The sequence below is a fragment of the Aythya fuligula genome, chromosome 1 (assembly GCF_009819795.1).
Source record: "Aythya fuligula isolate bAytFul2 chromosome 1, bAytFul2.pri, whole genome shotgun sequence".
Taxonomy (NCBI): Eukaryota; Metazoa; Chordata; class Aves; order Anseriformes; family Anatidae; genus Aythya; species Aythya fuligula.
In genome coordinates this window covers 66,076,593-66,092,398 of record NC_045559.1, presented here as the reverse complement: position 1 = coordinate 66,092,398, position 15,806 = coordinate 66,076,593, and the positions used below count along the sequence as shown (strand labels likewise).

The 15,806-nt window shown below is 39.3% G+C and overlaps 1 protein-coding gene across 4 annotated transcripts in view; it reads right to left on the bottom strand.

The window, feature by feature from the left end:
- CALD1 (caldesmon 1) overlaps positions 1–15,806 on the bottom strand; it is a 193,501-nt gene that overhangs the window by 151,127 nt on the left and 26,568 nt on the right. Inside the window, exon 1 of one of the 4 annotated variants that reach the window (XM_032187919.1) lies at positions 4,833–4,848. The exons of the other annotated variants lie outside the window; for them this stretch is intronic. The gene's annotated coding sequence lies outside the window, so the exon portion shown is untranslated. Of the gene's footprint in view, positions 1–4,832; positions 4,849–15,806 lie in introns of those variants that run through there. 4 annotated transcript variants of the gene reach the window in all.

Here is a 15,806-nt window from a genome sequence, read left to right as displayed (position 1 = left end):
CAATATAGCAGAGCTAAGCAGCATTAACTTCTGGAACTTCCTGGTTGCTGAGATATTTCAGAGATAAAGCTCCAAAGGTGGACATTAGTCTTAATCAGAAGAACATCTAATTTCCATTGCTTTCATTTAGGCTTGTTTCCTGTGATACGTTAACGTCAGCACCTCATTCTTAAGTGCCCAGATTCACAAGGTGCTTAAGCATGCTCCTAACCAACCAAACAAGATTACTCACCTACTTAAAGTTAGGCACACATTTGTTGAGGCAGAGCCAAAATATCCATGCACATACATATACCTGACCAATAACATATTCTTCTTCCATAGGCTGTTTCTATTCTGTAGTCCCAAATGCAGTAGCAATATATATATATAAAATAAAGTTTCATTATGCCACATCTTCAAGAATTCCTCAGTAAAACTCAGTGACTATTGTACATAATATAGTTTCTAGTTATGATGGAATTTACAATGCGTAACATCTGTGCCCACAAAGATAACAAAACCTGAATTCTCTCCTAAAAAGCAGCAATAATGAAACATCTCTCTGAAAGACCTTGCAAATTAGTGACCACTAATGACTAGGCAGGATATAAAGCAGAAGAACAGTTTATCCACTTGTAAATGTACTTTTACTGCTTATACCATATAGCCTCTAAAATATTAAATGCAAAAGACACCATCAACAAGTTAGTTTGCTGGAGGATGAACAAAATTGATTAAATTTACACAATCTCTGGATGCCATATGTACTGAAAAGCTGAGAGGGCTTCAAAGATTTATCTTGCATTTCTTTTCTAAATAAAGCTAAACTATGAGACAAATGGATTTCCCAATCTATTTCTTCAGTCTTTCCTATAGTCCATCTCACCAGTATACCTACTTACATACTGACTAGCTATGAACAAAACTAAAATTACCAGGCTGGAGAAATAGAGGAATGGGTACAAAACCCAAACAGCAGAAGAATATAAACTTTCTCTTCCTCTTCATTTGGTGAGTACTACCTTTCTTCCATAATTTTACAGCTAGAGATAGCTAATTCCAAACACAGAAATAGACTATTCATATTTTTATAAGCAAACTATATCTTTGTTTTTCCATTGTTCTTTTCCAAGATTAAATTATGTTCTTCCTAGGAAGGAGGAAATGATCATTTTCCAGAAAATAAAGCCATTACAGCTTAGATCACAATGCATTAATCTATCACAGTCTAATATTTTTGAGAAGTTCATACCACTTCAATTTTATTTGACTACTATGATATGCAAGCTGGATTCTCTAGGTTGTATTAGCATAGTCTCCCTCTCCCTTCCTCACAAATAAATAAATGGTACACTATAAAATAATAATAATAATTAAAAAAAAAGTCTTCTGAGCTAGTCCTTAAAACCCTAGGGTGCCTGTAAATTGTTCAGATTAATTTAGAGCATGACATTTTAATGATTTTTAGGCCGTTTGGGTGACATGAATGAACATGAGCTCTCATTTACTGTTACACTGATGCTTGTTTTATATCAGCACAACCCAACTTGCGTGAGTACAGGACATGCAAAATCAGGCCTGAGTTCTTAGGAAGAAGAGCTGCAGGGCTTCACACACATCCCATTTCACAAATACTGCAGCCTAGGGACTGGCCCCCTCCCACGTTGGTACATAATAGGATTAAGATGCTACATGTTTATTGGAAAGTAGGATGAGGCACTGGAGTCTCTCGAAGCAGGGGAATCCTACTGGGCCTGTTCTGTGGTTTTAAACATGGGAAGGAAAACTTAAATGATAGATCCTGCAATAGCAAACAAAAATGATGGCACCAAGAACTACCTAGTTTCTCTCTCTTAGGAAGGGATTAATCATCTTTTCTATAACCCAGATAAGGAAAAATGCCATACCCTTTGAATTTTTGTTTGGCCAAAATGCTGAGGACAACTCCCCCATTAGGGCACAAGCATTTGAATATAAAAAACAAACATGAATTTCTGAATATCCTTGGAACCCTTGTTCAGGGCTACTAAAGCAGGCAGCATGAACAGCAGCCAAGCAAGTCATCAAAACCATATCAGGTATGGCATTGATTCAGAGGAAAGCAACATATGCATTAAATCACTTTATTTTCAAGCAATTCCAGCTGCAGGCATTCCCTGGGAATTCCTTGGCTTGGTTTTATCCAACGTCTGTGGTCAAAAGACCTGATAACCCAAGTGGACTTAGGCTGTAGACAGTTTAAATGAGGCAAATGGCAAAAATATCTTCCAATGCAACCAGTAACACCAAATTGAAATGCTCAATAGGGTAGTCATCCTTGGATGCAAATTTCCAACTCTTTCGTATCACCAGGCTGAAGACAGATGATGACAGGTAGGTGAAATATGCTGCAGTTTATGCACTTTCTCGTGTGCTTTTGAAGATCCCCCTCAAGATGTCATTTTTCACAATATATATATTATGATTGTTTAAAGGAATACAGTTAAAATAGCAAAACAGCAATTCTGCCTGCCACAACAATGTATTTGCTTTACCACTTTTATCTTACCTATTTAAATAAGTCCTTTAATTTCTGCTCCAACAGCATTTACAGAGATCTAAAGCACGTTTGCATGTTACCTCAAGAAAAGTAGCATTTTTTTCTTCTCCTGTATTTTTCACCACTGATGTGAAAAGGCACAATTAGCCATAATCTATCTTGAAGTACAGCTCTTAGTCCCTTTCATAGCTCATAAATTAAGCTGAATTTCTGACAGTTTGTGTTAACAGGACAATAATGATAATAATATGCCATATCCAATTATGTAATGGGGGGAAAAAAAAGCAACATGTTGTGGTGTTTCCTTGTCTATCTACAAAACACCATATATGCATTGACACTGCATGTATAGGTAGAAACCTGTGTAATAATCTCTGATCAGACATTTTTGGTTAGAACGTCCACCACCTACCAACCCAACTGCCTTTTTCAATTATGGTATCAATCATCAACAAATATCTGCATTTTTTAAAAAAGGGTAGCTTTTTGAAGGAATTTTAAGTCTCACTCCAGAGAAGGTCATGTCCTATTTTACACATTTTTCCCCTGACATTTTTGTTTCATGTTTTTCTTTGTAGGAGACAAAGATAGAGATTCTGTACATTTTTGTGGGACAACTCTATTTGGCAGCCAGCCAATTCCTAAGCCAGTATCAGCAGTGAATTATAGCTCAAAGGAAAGAAAATTCTGAAGAGACAGGGTTTTGTGGGAGGGAGGTTTTGTTTGGTTTTGTTGTTTAAATCTGCAAAGCTGTTTTTGACAAGTTTGTCATCAGGTTTATAAAGGAAGGGTGGAATTTAAAGCATCATCTGCTCTAGCACCCAGCCACACCTTGCTGAGCCCCTCACCCATACTATCACTTCTGTCTCTATGGGTATTCCTACGTTGGTACATAGTTTCAGATTTAATCAGTGCCCTCTGCACATTTAAACTGACCATTGGCAATCTACATTATTAAATATACGTAATTTCTACTTCACACCTAATTTGTTTAACTTAATTCTCAAGAGTTTCACTCTGTGCTGTTGATAGAATAAAATACAAACCAAACAATTTTTTGCCTAGACAGATTTTAGGTTGGATCTTAGGAAGAACTTCTTTACCAAAAGGGTTGTTAGGCATTGGAACAGGCTGCCCAGGGAAGTGGTGGAGTCACCATCCCTGGAAGTCTTTAAAAGACGTTTAGATGTAGAGCTTAGGGAAATGGTTTAGTGGGGACTGTTAGTGTTAGGTCAGAGGTCGGACTCGATGATCTTGGGGTCTCTTCCAACCTAGAAATTCTGTGATTCTGTGATTTTGCTACAGTGCTGAAATGTACCCTTTGTTCAAAAAGACACTGGGTTTCTAAAGCAGGGGTCGTCTAACAGGCATCAGGAGTTCAATTACAGTTCTACAAGTGGGGAATGCACTGAAGATCAAACACGCAATGCTAGCAAATGCTGTGTTGACAGCAGGCACCCAGCATAGCATCAGGACATCACCAGCAGGCTGAGAGCTGGATGAGCCTGAAGGTTGTGTCGGCAATACAGAGGCATAACACATAACAAAGCTGTAAAAGCCATGCATCTAGGGATAAAAGCACATCCCAAGATAAGGTAGCAAACTCATGGCAAAGCCTTGTTACAACTTCTGCTTACTCTTGAGCAACAAGAGGACAGCTAGACAAGTAGCCACGGCAATGAGTGCAGCAATGAGTGAGTATTAATGGACATTCACACTTTCTGGCTGAGACCGCTCTGGCCTCAGCTCATTCCCACGCGTTGTGGTGTGGCAGCCAGCAGTGAGTCATTTTTCCTAAGCATAGCTCCTGATCGATCCTAGCAGCCAAGCATATACATGAGCATGCAGGACATGGTTCCTTTCCCTCTAATCCATCCTTTTTCACATCAGTGCCCAGTGCAAGGAAAGCCCATGGAGCAACAACTCCTCAGGGCCAGTAGGACCGTAACACACCCTGTGCCAGTACCCCACATCCTGCTTTCCTACCTCTGGCCAGCTCTGGTTCTGTGCTAAATACCAACTCCAGCAGGACAACTTCTGTAGCACTTCCATAAAATGCATGCACATGCCTTTCTATAGACTACAAAGCAGAAGTAGGCAGTTCTTTCCTTGTTTCGCTGCTGAAGATCTGCTACTTTTAAAGTACCCCCTTTAATTTTCACTCCTATTTCTGAAAGCAGCGCAATTCTGCATTAGTTAAACATTTCACTAGAGCCAGAACATCCCTCAATCGCTGCCCAGATAACTGAAGGCAACTTTTTAAAGCTCAAAGTTATTTAAGTCATACCAGTGGCTACAGTGTAAATCATACCTTCCTTTGCGAAGTGAGGTGCTTCTCAAAGACAGATTTCAGTGTTTTCTTCAGACTGGTACAGTTCATATAACATATAAATGAAACATTGGCAGATCTCAGAATATAAAGATGAGAAAGTCTCTCTCACAGGATCCCACAATCCCAGGAAAAAATCCAAAGGCAGGCACCTACAGCAACCAGAAGCAACTCAGACACTGTTCATGCAAAAGAGGGCAGCATATAACAGATATTCTGGACTTAAAAAAACAGCAAATTGTGCCTTGGGAATAGGGGAGGGAAGAAAAGAAAAATAACATTTACAGGAAAACAGATCTATTGAAGCAAGTTTGTTTTGAGACAGTGTAGTTAAAGCATGTTTGGGAAAAAATTAATGAACCATCTGAAAAAGGTGCAGGGTTTTCTGTTGGTACTGCTTTTTTATTATTTGGTAGGAGTCTACTTTATTCCACAGATTTTAAGACATGTTTAAGATTCCATAGGTTTAGTATTACATCAATAATGGTTCATAATGAAATTCCAGGCAGTAGCAAAAAAAGAGATTTTGTGATAGAACTGCAGAAGATATGGATATGGGGCCCTTTGTGCAGATTTACTGATAGGAATGTTGAATGTAGGTTAAAATAACATAGTTGTCTGGCTCACTTGTGTGTGCTAAAATGTCATGTGACAAAGCACAAGTTATGCTATTACTTGAATCTTTTTAAAAGTTAATCTAATTCTGCCCTTTACTGGATTTTTCAAAACATTTGTCATCTAGTACAACTCTATTTACCATTTACTACTGTAAAAAGTATTTTTCCTGTATTCACATCCCATCCATCTCCATGATGAATAACATTTCAATGGTTTTATCAGCATGCTTGATACTACTTGGACTGTCAAATTGTTGCCCTTCCAAGCTCAGTGTGGAAGAGTGGACAAATCAGTTGGTTGGCATCAGCTCCACTTTGGTGTTGGAGCTCAAGTCGTTTTTCCTTTTTGTGCTTCAGTTTCTCAGACTGACAAATGGGGAAACAATACCAAGCTCCTTTGTAAAGAACTTTGAGATCAACACATGAAGAGCGATGCCTAACAGCTAGATTTTTATGCTATTTTACCTTATAGAATGAAGGTTTCTTTTTAAAGATTACTTAAAAATAATTAGAAAGGAAGTATCATCTTACAGCTACATAGGACCACACGTTACTGAGACTGTCCATTCTGTCCATTTTTTGCAGGTGGATAACCCAAGCCTGGGGAAGATGACCTATCAGAGCCCAAAGTGAGAAACTGTCTTCAGCAGATAGGAACTTTTATAAACCTAAAGACATTCACTTTAGCAACACTTTTAATTTGGGACTAAAAGAGAGTTTGGTATAGCATCTCAAATCATTGTTTTGCCTGATCCCCACCAATACTGTTGTTGGAAATAGCTGTTCACTTTCTTACTATTATGTTAAGGGCAGGAAAAGAAAGCAAAACATTATGGAAATGCTGAAAAAAAAAAAAAAAAAGTCAGTGGAACAATAAATTAAAAGAACAAACTTTGCTTTAAAATGCAGGCTGGGTCCATTGTCAGATCTGTGATAAATCATGAATAACACCAGGGTGACATTTGACAACCAGCATGAAAAATAATAATAATGATTGAATGAGTTGCTGAAAGTCTCATCCTTTGAATACAATAATGTTTCTCTTGGGTCACCCATCACTCCATCTTGCAGTGATGTTGGAATCATCAGACAGAGCTGTCCTCACAGGATTTTCCTGCACATAGGGTCCTGACAATGCTAACTAGATTTTCACAAAATAAGGTCCTTCCACACAGAGAAATGCTCATTGTCACTGAGTTGGGAGAAGCACACAACCCAGCCTGATATATTGGTCCAAATCCCACAGTTCAATCTTCCATAGAATTCAACTCTTGTTGCATGTGAATATCACACACAGCTCTTCACAAGTTGGTTTATTTTATATAGACATAAAAGAGGAAGTAACCTGAGCACTGAAACAGGCTTCTGATATAGAAAAAGTTTTATGGAGGACATCAGAAAGAAAAACACAGTGGATCCCATCTTTGGTTCTTTGAAGGTCATGCTTTTATTTTAGTTAAAACTGATACATAAAAGTTAACATCTGAATCTTCTGTCAAGCTTTTAATTAGTGCCTTCCTGGTTTGTGCAGTCAAATTAAAAGTACGTATTAATGAAGTTTTTCAAAAGCTCTCAATGATTTTGGCTGCCTGTGTTAAGTTACTGCAATGGCATTTGATTTCCAGGGTAATGACAGACAGGTCTAAAATATCCTAATCGGACATCCAAGAATCAAGGCATTTCAAAAATAACTTGGGGAAAAAAAATGCCCTTTGTTTTGGCCTCTTTTCCTTGACAGAAAGAACGTCCATTTGCCAAATTAAGTAAGGAGAAATATGAAAGCACAAACAGAACTTTGACCTATCACAAGAGCCAGACTATTGTTTTACATTGCATGACTGTCTGTGACAATATAAAATGTGAAATTAGCAAGACTGTTTGGAAGCTTTGAATTATGAACATACTCATTCACTTTAGAGGAATGGTGAATTGATTAAACCATCATAATTTCTGTGCAGAGTTCTCAAATCTGCCAACAACTACAAGCTGAAATAAGTAGGTCTGAAATATTATCTATATTGGAAATATAGATAATTTCTACTGCACCGCTTATTGTTATATTCAATTGGAATCAATCTAAAGCACCAGGCACACTCGAACGTGCAATGGAAACACTCTGCACGTACAGACTAAATGTTTGTACTGGGTTTACAGACATCTAGTAGCCTAGGGTACTAGACATCCAAAAAATGGTGCATTACAACCGGAGATTATTGCTAAAAGCAGTCAACAGCCAAAAACGGTGTGACTGCCAAATCTCAGAATGGACAACTGGATAGGCGTGAACCTTCATCATCAACTTCAGCAAGGACAGAAACTCAGCATCGGTTTCTTACATGTTAACTTCCACTTTCTTAGAAATCACTATAATAGTTTAATTAATAGTTTAATTTCTTGACTTTAAAGGAATTATGAACAGTTACTATGACCATTTTTTTTTTAAGTTTGTTGGTTTTGTTTTTTTTTTAAACAAAAAACTTGGTTTTGAATAAAATCTAAAAAAGTCTAAATTCCTTGATGTTTCATAGACAAACTATTTCACGATATGTTTGAAAACTCACTGAAGACCTTTCATCAGACCCTTCATCCTGTGACTACCAAGGACCAGTGCTGCCAAATAACACCCTTACATCTTTGTTTCTGTAAAACAGCCAGGACCATGCATGCTATGGAATGGATGTAAAGGACTTCCCTGCTCCATGGAGCCCCAGACTCCAGCTCTATTAATCCAACTACAGCTCCTTGGAGGAATCCTTTACATTGGAAGTTATGAAAATAAAGGTAAAATATATGCTTACACATCATAAAAGTGAGGTCTTGTTCCATTTTAGACTACAAGATTAAAAAAAATATGCCATGAACAATAAAATGGAATGTACAAACCCCTAACCAATAAAGGATTATGCACCATGGAGCTGTTTCTGGTCAACTTTCCTCATAAAAATGAAAAATTCATCTGAAATGTACAAAGTCAGCATTTCTGATACTTGTCAGCTTCCCTATACCTTTTCTATATGCAGTAGACATTTTAGTTTTTTTCCAGCTGACAAAAAAAATGCATGTCAAGACTATCATATGTTCACATGTGACTAGCCTACTAACCCTGAATCATGTTTCTAGTGTTCCCTTTCCCAATTCCTGTGTAAATTATGATAAAATTCTCAGGCTTACTATGCCTCAGTCTCTTCTGTGGAATCTGAACAATACTTTCAATGAGGTTTGGCACAAAACTCAGATTTGCAAAGATCCTTGGGACCTTTTATATCAAAAGTGCTTTTACATGTAATGGATTATTAATGACATTTTACCAAATGCAAAAGGATTCAAAATTTGAGTGACAGAATGACTCTTATTATAAGCAGCTTTTTAATTCGCATTTAACCTTCAGCAAACTAACAGTCTTCCTGAGAACATGTGGTCAGATTTAACTTCAGATTCTAAAATTTCTGGGGACATTTACTATTCCAACAAAAATTCCTCAATATGTCGCACACCTTCCATAGCACCTACCAATAATTTGTATCAAAACTAAAACAAAACAACCTCAAAAACAGTTTATATGAATATATATACACACTTACAGTTGATTCAAAGGGGAAAAAAAAAGAGTAATTTCAATAGATAAATAATCCTCAGTTTACTAGACACTCTGTTCAAGGAAAATGTTTTCTTCTCTTGGAAGCTGAGCTGTTCCTCAAATTTTCCATATTCAAGGCATCCTGATAGCTTCTCTTAGTTTTCTGCTTTTAAGACAATACAGATTGACCTTCGACTTTCACACTAGCTTGCAGCAAGTAGGAAGTACTTTCCTAGACCATGAAGTCTTTCCCTGCACTGTAGAAAATATATCTTTTTAAATGTAAGTTGTTGCTCAACTGAGTTCACTTTGCCCTGCAAGGAACTCCCAATGGGAGAGAAAACATTTTCATACTCCAGGGTGATGGGAGGATTATAATTGCAGCTACATCTCTCTACCTAATAATGAATGAAACCTCCCTCTTGGCAGGCGGTACAGAATTGCCCCATGGCTGAATGAGCATGCCTCACTGCTGACCCAGTCCTCAGTTTATATGCATGCAAAACAGAGCCTGACTGGGCATGACAAAAAGAACATGAATAATTCACAGCAGCAATAGTCAATGTGAAACAGCAAAGGGCTCTCCCAGAGAGGACAGCCACTCTCCCATCCTCTGATCCTGCAGAGATTACAGAGTAAATGTTCTACAAAGATGTCTAGCAACATCCTTGTCCTTATCGTTCACATGCCTTTTTGCTCCTAATTGCACTCCATGGTTAGCCTCTGTCTAGCTAACAGCCTTTCCTTCTTTTGTACAGTTATTTCTGTGAAACTCTGATTTCTTGTGTGCAGTTGTTAGCCCCTCTCTACAAGTCTATCATTTCCCAGAGCAGCCACTGTCCTGCAAGGTGAGTACCATCACCCTGAGGAGAGACCCAGCTCACTTCCCAAATGTGCTAGCCACTGCTAAAAACCACTCACCTTTCAGATGAAAGGCAAAGGCCCTTTCAGCAGAGAAATAGGTGTCTCCTGCAAGAGAGATCCCAGGTTCTGAATCTGGAGACAGCGACAATGCCTCTATTTTCCTGGTGTGTGGTCAAGAAGAGATAGACTTCATATACCTCTATGCTCAGTGCTTGCTGATGGCCAGAACCGTTCTTCAAGGGTCACCCTTTCTGCTTAACTCTGCCCAGGCTGTATATAGGCATTCCTCTTGGGGACCAAGATACTTCTATGCCAGGGAAGAACATCCAACCTTTCTATTCTGTCACACCCAAACTGTTACTACCATCACAGGCATCAGCCATAGTTTTCAAAAATATGAAACCTAGCAATATGCAAAAAGATTCAGAAGAAATCTTGAAGGAAAAGGTAGCACGTTGAACTGTAGGCAGCAATTTACCCATTAGATTACAAAGATCTCACAGTGCTTTGTTGTTGCATCTGGGGGGGAAGCAAAACATTTATCCAGCTTTGGTAGAACAATTCTGCTTCTGCCGCCCTAGAGAAGTTAATGTCACATAAATCTGTATGTTTTACTAATGGCATCATATATCTTCCCAGGCATTTATAATTTACCCTTTGTCGAGCTATCTAGGTACTTTATCACATAAGGTTACTCTGTGTCATGTATTAATATTAAGACACTGTGCCTCGTCTTTCATAGGAAAGTACATGTTCTTATCTAAATTGCTGAGACTAATAACTTGAAATATTGTCCCTGCAAAACATACTTGAATGCTGTATATTCAGATAACTAGCACTCTTTTTTTCCTCCCCTCCCAGTGAGAGAACATAAATTAAGTCTCAACGGGAATTAACCCAAGAATAAGCTGCAGTCCCAGTTTGGAGGCAGGGAAGAAGGATGTACTGTAAGAAGGAAACTCCTGCCTCATCTGACTGGGTCCACATGCCACACCAGGCAGGGCTCACAAGGACAGTATGGTCTTTTAGTTCCCCAGCACATCCATGCCTTCAGAAATGTGTGCTAGGAAACAGCTCGTCTTTCCCCCTGGAAGTTTCTTCACCAGTAAACAGTATTGCACATTGCTCAATCCATTTGGTTGAGTTTGTGCTTTGAAACTTGGGTACGTGACAGTTCAGATTGTTTTCAACTGATAACTGGCCTAAGGATGCCTCTTTGCTTATTACTTCTGATCCAGATAAGCATTTGGCTGTTTAATCAGCTGCAAAGCTAAAGCAGAAAAAGAGAACACTCCAAAGCCTTACAACCCCATGTACTTAATTTAGCCTAAAAATAATTTCTGGGCAGAAAGAAAATTTAATTAACTCTTTTCTATAAAAGTGTATGGTAAGATGTGTAGCAAGATCTTATGCATTCCTTTGAAGTTTGTCATACATTCCTGAATACCTTTGACAGTCTAAGAAGTTATGTGTCTGCTTCTGATTAGATAATTGAAATAAATCTACACCAAATAAATTCAGATCTCTTAAAATAAACTGCAGAGGTACGTGAACTTTGCAAAATGCATGTAGTACTTCAACCAAAAGGCATTTCTGCAAAAATCAGCTATCAAGAAAGAATTCATTTCTTTATTTCCATGTGTGCAGACTGCAGTTATTATCCAAGTTTTAATCCAGGTTTAATACTAGTCAGCATCAAGTACAGTTCCTACATGACCTAAAAACCAACACAGTAGAAGGAAATCACCTTTTACACTTATTGCTCTCTGCATATCACCCCTTAGCATTAAATGTTCCTTAAAATTAGAAGATACCCATATCAGGTACACCAAGTCTAGCAAATATTTGTCCACCACTTCAGCTTGAGACTAGACTGCCAAACCTGGATGACAATACATAGGGAAGACCACCTTACATAATCAATCTCCATTCATTACACCCAGCCCAGCAAGCCACCAAAACCAATCAGCATCATGGTTTTCCTGCCAGCCTACAAAGCTGGGAAAGGTCTATAACATGTTATATTTGTAATATATACTAGAATACAATATAATACATAGAAGCAAACATTACATAAACTGGAAGATGACAACAAAACTACATGGCAATACATGAAAAGAAGAATATGACTGAACACAACTTCAGTTTAGTAACTGGTATTTAGTAATATGTCTGAACACAACCAGTTTAGTAACTGGTTAAAGTCATGCAGCTACCCAAGATTCAAAAAGCACACAAAACTTTGCTTGAAATTCTAACAGTGACCACATAAACCCAAGAAGTGCTGCTCAGATGCATCTTTTCACATGCTTGCTGCACAGGTCGTCCTGCCAATCATTTTGCAATGGCCTCCTGAAGCCACATGCAGGAGGACAGGCACAAAGAACTCAAGATGTATCATCTTGATAAAGTTCCCCCTAAACAGACAGCAAGAAGGCCAGAGACCTAAACACATTTTAAACTTCTACAGAATGACAGGTCTTGCAAAGATGTCAAGACGACACCATATTTGCAGCTGCCAGAAATGTCTTTGGAAACATTATCCAAATAACAGTCACAGAGTGCTGGTATTCCCTTCATCCTTGTTCCCCAGACACTGGAACTGCCAGGTCCAACAGCACAGCAAATAAACAAGGCCACTTTAGGCAGTGGGATGCCAAAGGCCTTGTTGAAATCAGTCCCAGACATCTGTCTGCGTGACTTAGGAGCAAGGCTGGTCCAAAGCACAGCTGGTGTTGAGGAGATGTACAGAGACTTGAGGAACGTCCCAGAGTCACCAACCCTGCATGAAGGTGCATGAAATCATAGAACTGATGAAGTGCTTGACATTTATGGGGAGACATCAAGAAAAAGTGATGAAAGATGCAAAGGAGAAGCCTAGACAAGCACTTGGTTTAAAATATAGCTTTAAGTCAATTGAGAGTAATTTAAAAATATGTCACGGAGTCCCATCAAGAAGTCAAGCCTCATCCAATTATTGGGCAAAGAACAGAAGCAGAAATTCTGAAGATACGGTCAAGATAACAAATTCCTACATTACACGTGGGTCCATCTCCTTTGAGCTAACCAACATCTACTAATGAAAGCTTACTTTTGAAGCTGCAAGTGATGGCAGATCCACCATCTGTTACTTTGTCCTGTTTTGAAGAACAGGAAATTTACATTTAAAAAAAACACATCTAACATCATTTAAATATACTGCATTTTATATTTTTTCCACCACTGGAATGCATTCATTATTACTGGCTTTTGGTCCATTAAAATACACTATGTTCCACACACGCACACACACACACAGAGAATCTACTCTACCATCAGGTGCCGGGTCCTGCACCTGGGACGGGGAAACCCTGGCTGCACGTACAGACTGGGCGATGAGACGCTGGAGAGCAGCCTAGAAGAGAGGGATCTGGGGGTCGTGGTAGACAGCAAGTTGAATATGAGCCAGCAGTGTGCCCTGGCAGCCAGGAGGGCCAACCGTGTCCTGGGGTGCATCAAGCACGGCATCGCTAGTAGGTCAAGGGAGGTGATTGTCCCGCTCTACTCTGCGCTGGTGCGGCCTCACCTCGAGTACTGTGTGCAGTTCTGGGCACCACAGTATAAAAAGGACATGAAACTGTTGGAAAGTGTCCAGAGGAGGGCTACGAAGATGGTGAAAGGCCTTGAGGGGAAGACGTACAAGGAACAGCTGAGGTCACTGGGCCTGTTCAGCCTGGAGAAGAGGAGGCTGAGGGGAGACCTCATCACAGTCTACAACTTCCTCGTAAGGGGGTGTCGAGAGGCAGGAGACCTTTTCTCCATTAACACTAGTGACAGGACCCGCGGGAACGGGGTTAAGCTGAGGCAGGGGAAATTTAGGCTTGACGTCAGGAGGGGGTTCTTCACAGAGAGGGTGGTTGCACACTGGAACAGGCTCCCCAGGGAAGTGGTCACTGCACCGAGCCTGTCTGAATTTAAGAAGAGATTGGACTGTGCACTTAGGCACATGGTCTGAACTTTTGGGTAGACCTGTGCGGTGTCAAGAGTTGGACTTGATGATCCTTAAGGGTCCCTTCCAACTCAGGATATTCTATGATTCTATGATTCTATGATCAGATACGTGAAATGTTCATGCTAAAAATGAAAAATATGTTTTCCACCAAGTGGAAGTGTGCCACAGCTAACAGAATTGTGGCTACAAGGCTATTAAACATTATCACATATAAACAGAAATACAACAGCCTTCAAAATCTGTTACAGTTTGTCACCTCCAGTAGTGCCAAGAGCTGATATTTCTGACCTCGGTTTCATAACTATCATCCCAACCACCAGCTCATCTTCTGTTTGTTCCTTCCTACTCTGCCACAGCTTTATTTCTGACTGTTTCTTTAAAAGACTGCAACCATCTTTCTTATTTCTCTCTTCTCTGTCACTCCTGACAGCTACACCTTACTGTCCCCCAAACTTGGGGATCCAATGCTATCTTCATCTTTTCTCACCTTTCCTCTCAAATTCAACACTCTCTCATGAAATTCCACTGGCATTTCTCACATTTTTCTCTTAGTCCTCAGGAGTATAAATGTAAATTAAAAAACAAACAAACAAACAAACAAACAAACAAAAACACTTTGCTGATTCACCTTTGTAGCTGTTTTTCTTTGCAACCTTCCACATTACTTGGGATTATAAATGCCACAGCAAAAAGTGTTTCTTCCCTTGCCCTCCTTTCTGAGCATACCACAAACACTCCTTTAATCCTTTCACGGGCTTTCCATCTTGAATTGACAGAAAATTAAAGATTTGTTTCCTCATTTTTTTCATCTCTTTCAGTCTCTTATGCTCCATCTCAGTCTTCTTGTCACCATAAAATCTCCTTAGCCAACCAAGCCCCCTCACCCAGTTCTGTAAAGAGGGAAACAAGGCAAAGCAACAATTCCCTTAGACTGATACATCACTCCAACATGACATGGCTGCAAGCCCATAGGCTGCAAAACAAAGGGCCAGAAGTTCAGGGACAGGTAACCGTGGTGTTACATATTCCACCATGGGGAGCTTCTACCATGAGCCCAGGAAGGAGAGGGGCTGCAAGAGCCAGGTCAGAGCTTCCCAGTGTTGGCCACCTTCTGCCATGGCATTGAGTCTGCACACAGAACAGCCTGAGGAAACACCACTTAAATTCCTGTGACCTGAGCATAATTTAAATGATAATTTGTTGCCAATTTCTTCCTATTTTTTTTTCAGTGTGTAACCATGTTTGCACCATCATTTCAACCCTTCACAGACCATCGTGCCATACTACAGATTAACACCAAGATCAAGTTTTGAAAGTACATCATGTCATTTCATTTCTACAACAACTGCTTGTTTGGACAGTGCCAAAGACTTTGAAATTCAGCAAAAGCCTCAGTATTCAAGATGGGGTATCTCTGATCAAATAGAGAGTGCTTGCATGCCCACCTCTCCAGAATCTGTAGACAAAAATGAAAAGTGCTAGTAGCTATGACTAGGATGTGAAGTACAGGGTCTTTTCCAATTCCATAAAAGGAGCCTCAAGCTTTGGAGGCAACATCTCAAGACAGGTAAGATGGTGTTCAAAGTCACTAGAAAAATATACTAAAATACATCTGCACTGATTTATAGAGAAAAGTTAGAACATATACATGAAGCAACTAAAAAGAACAGGGTTTAAGTCATGCCTGCATGTGGCTATAGAAGTTAATCAGCAGCCACTAATTATGTCTAGTGACAAATATATAGTGCTAGATTGTAATACTTTATTCCTAAAACTCTAAAGGCAAAATTAATATGAAATGTACAGAGAGCTCACTGCATAAACTGTAGATTAGAGTGGGTATTTAATAACACTTTCTTGTTCTATTATGTCACTGAGGTACCTAGTGTCTCCTGAAACATTTTGTA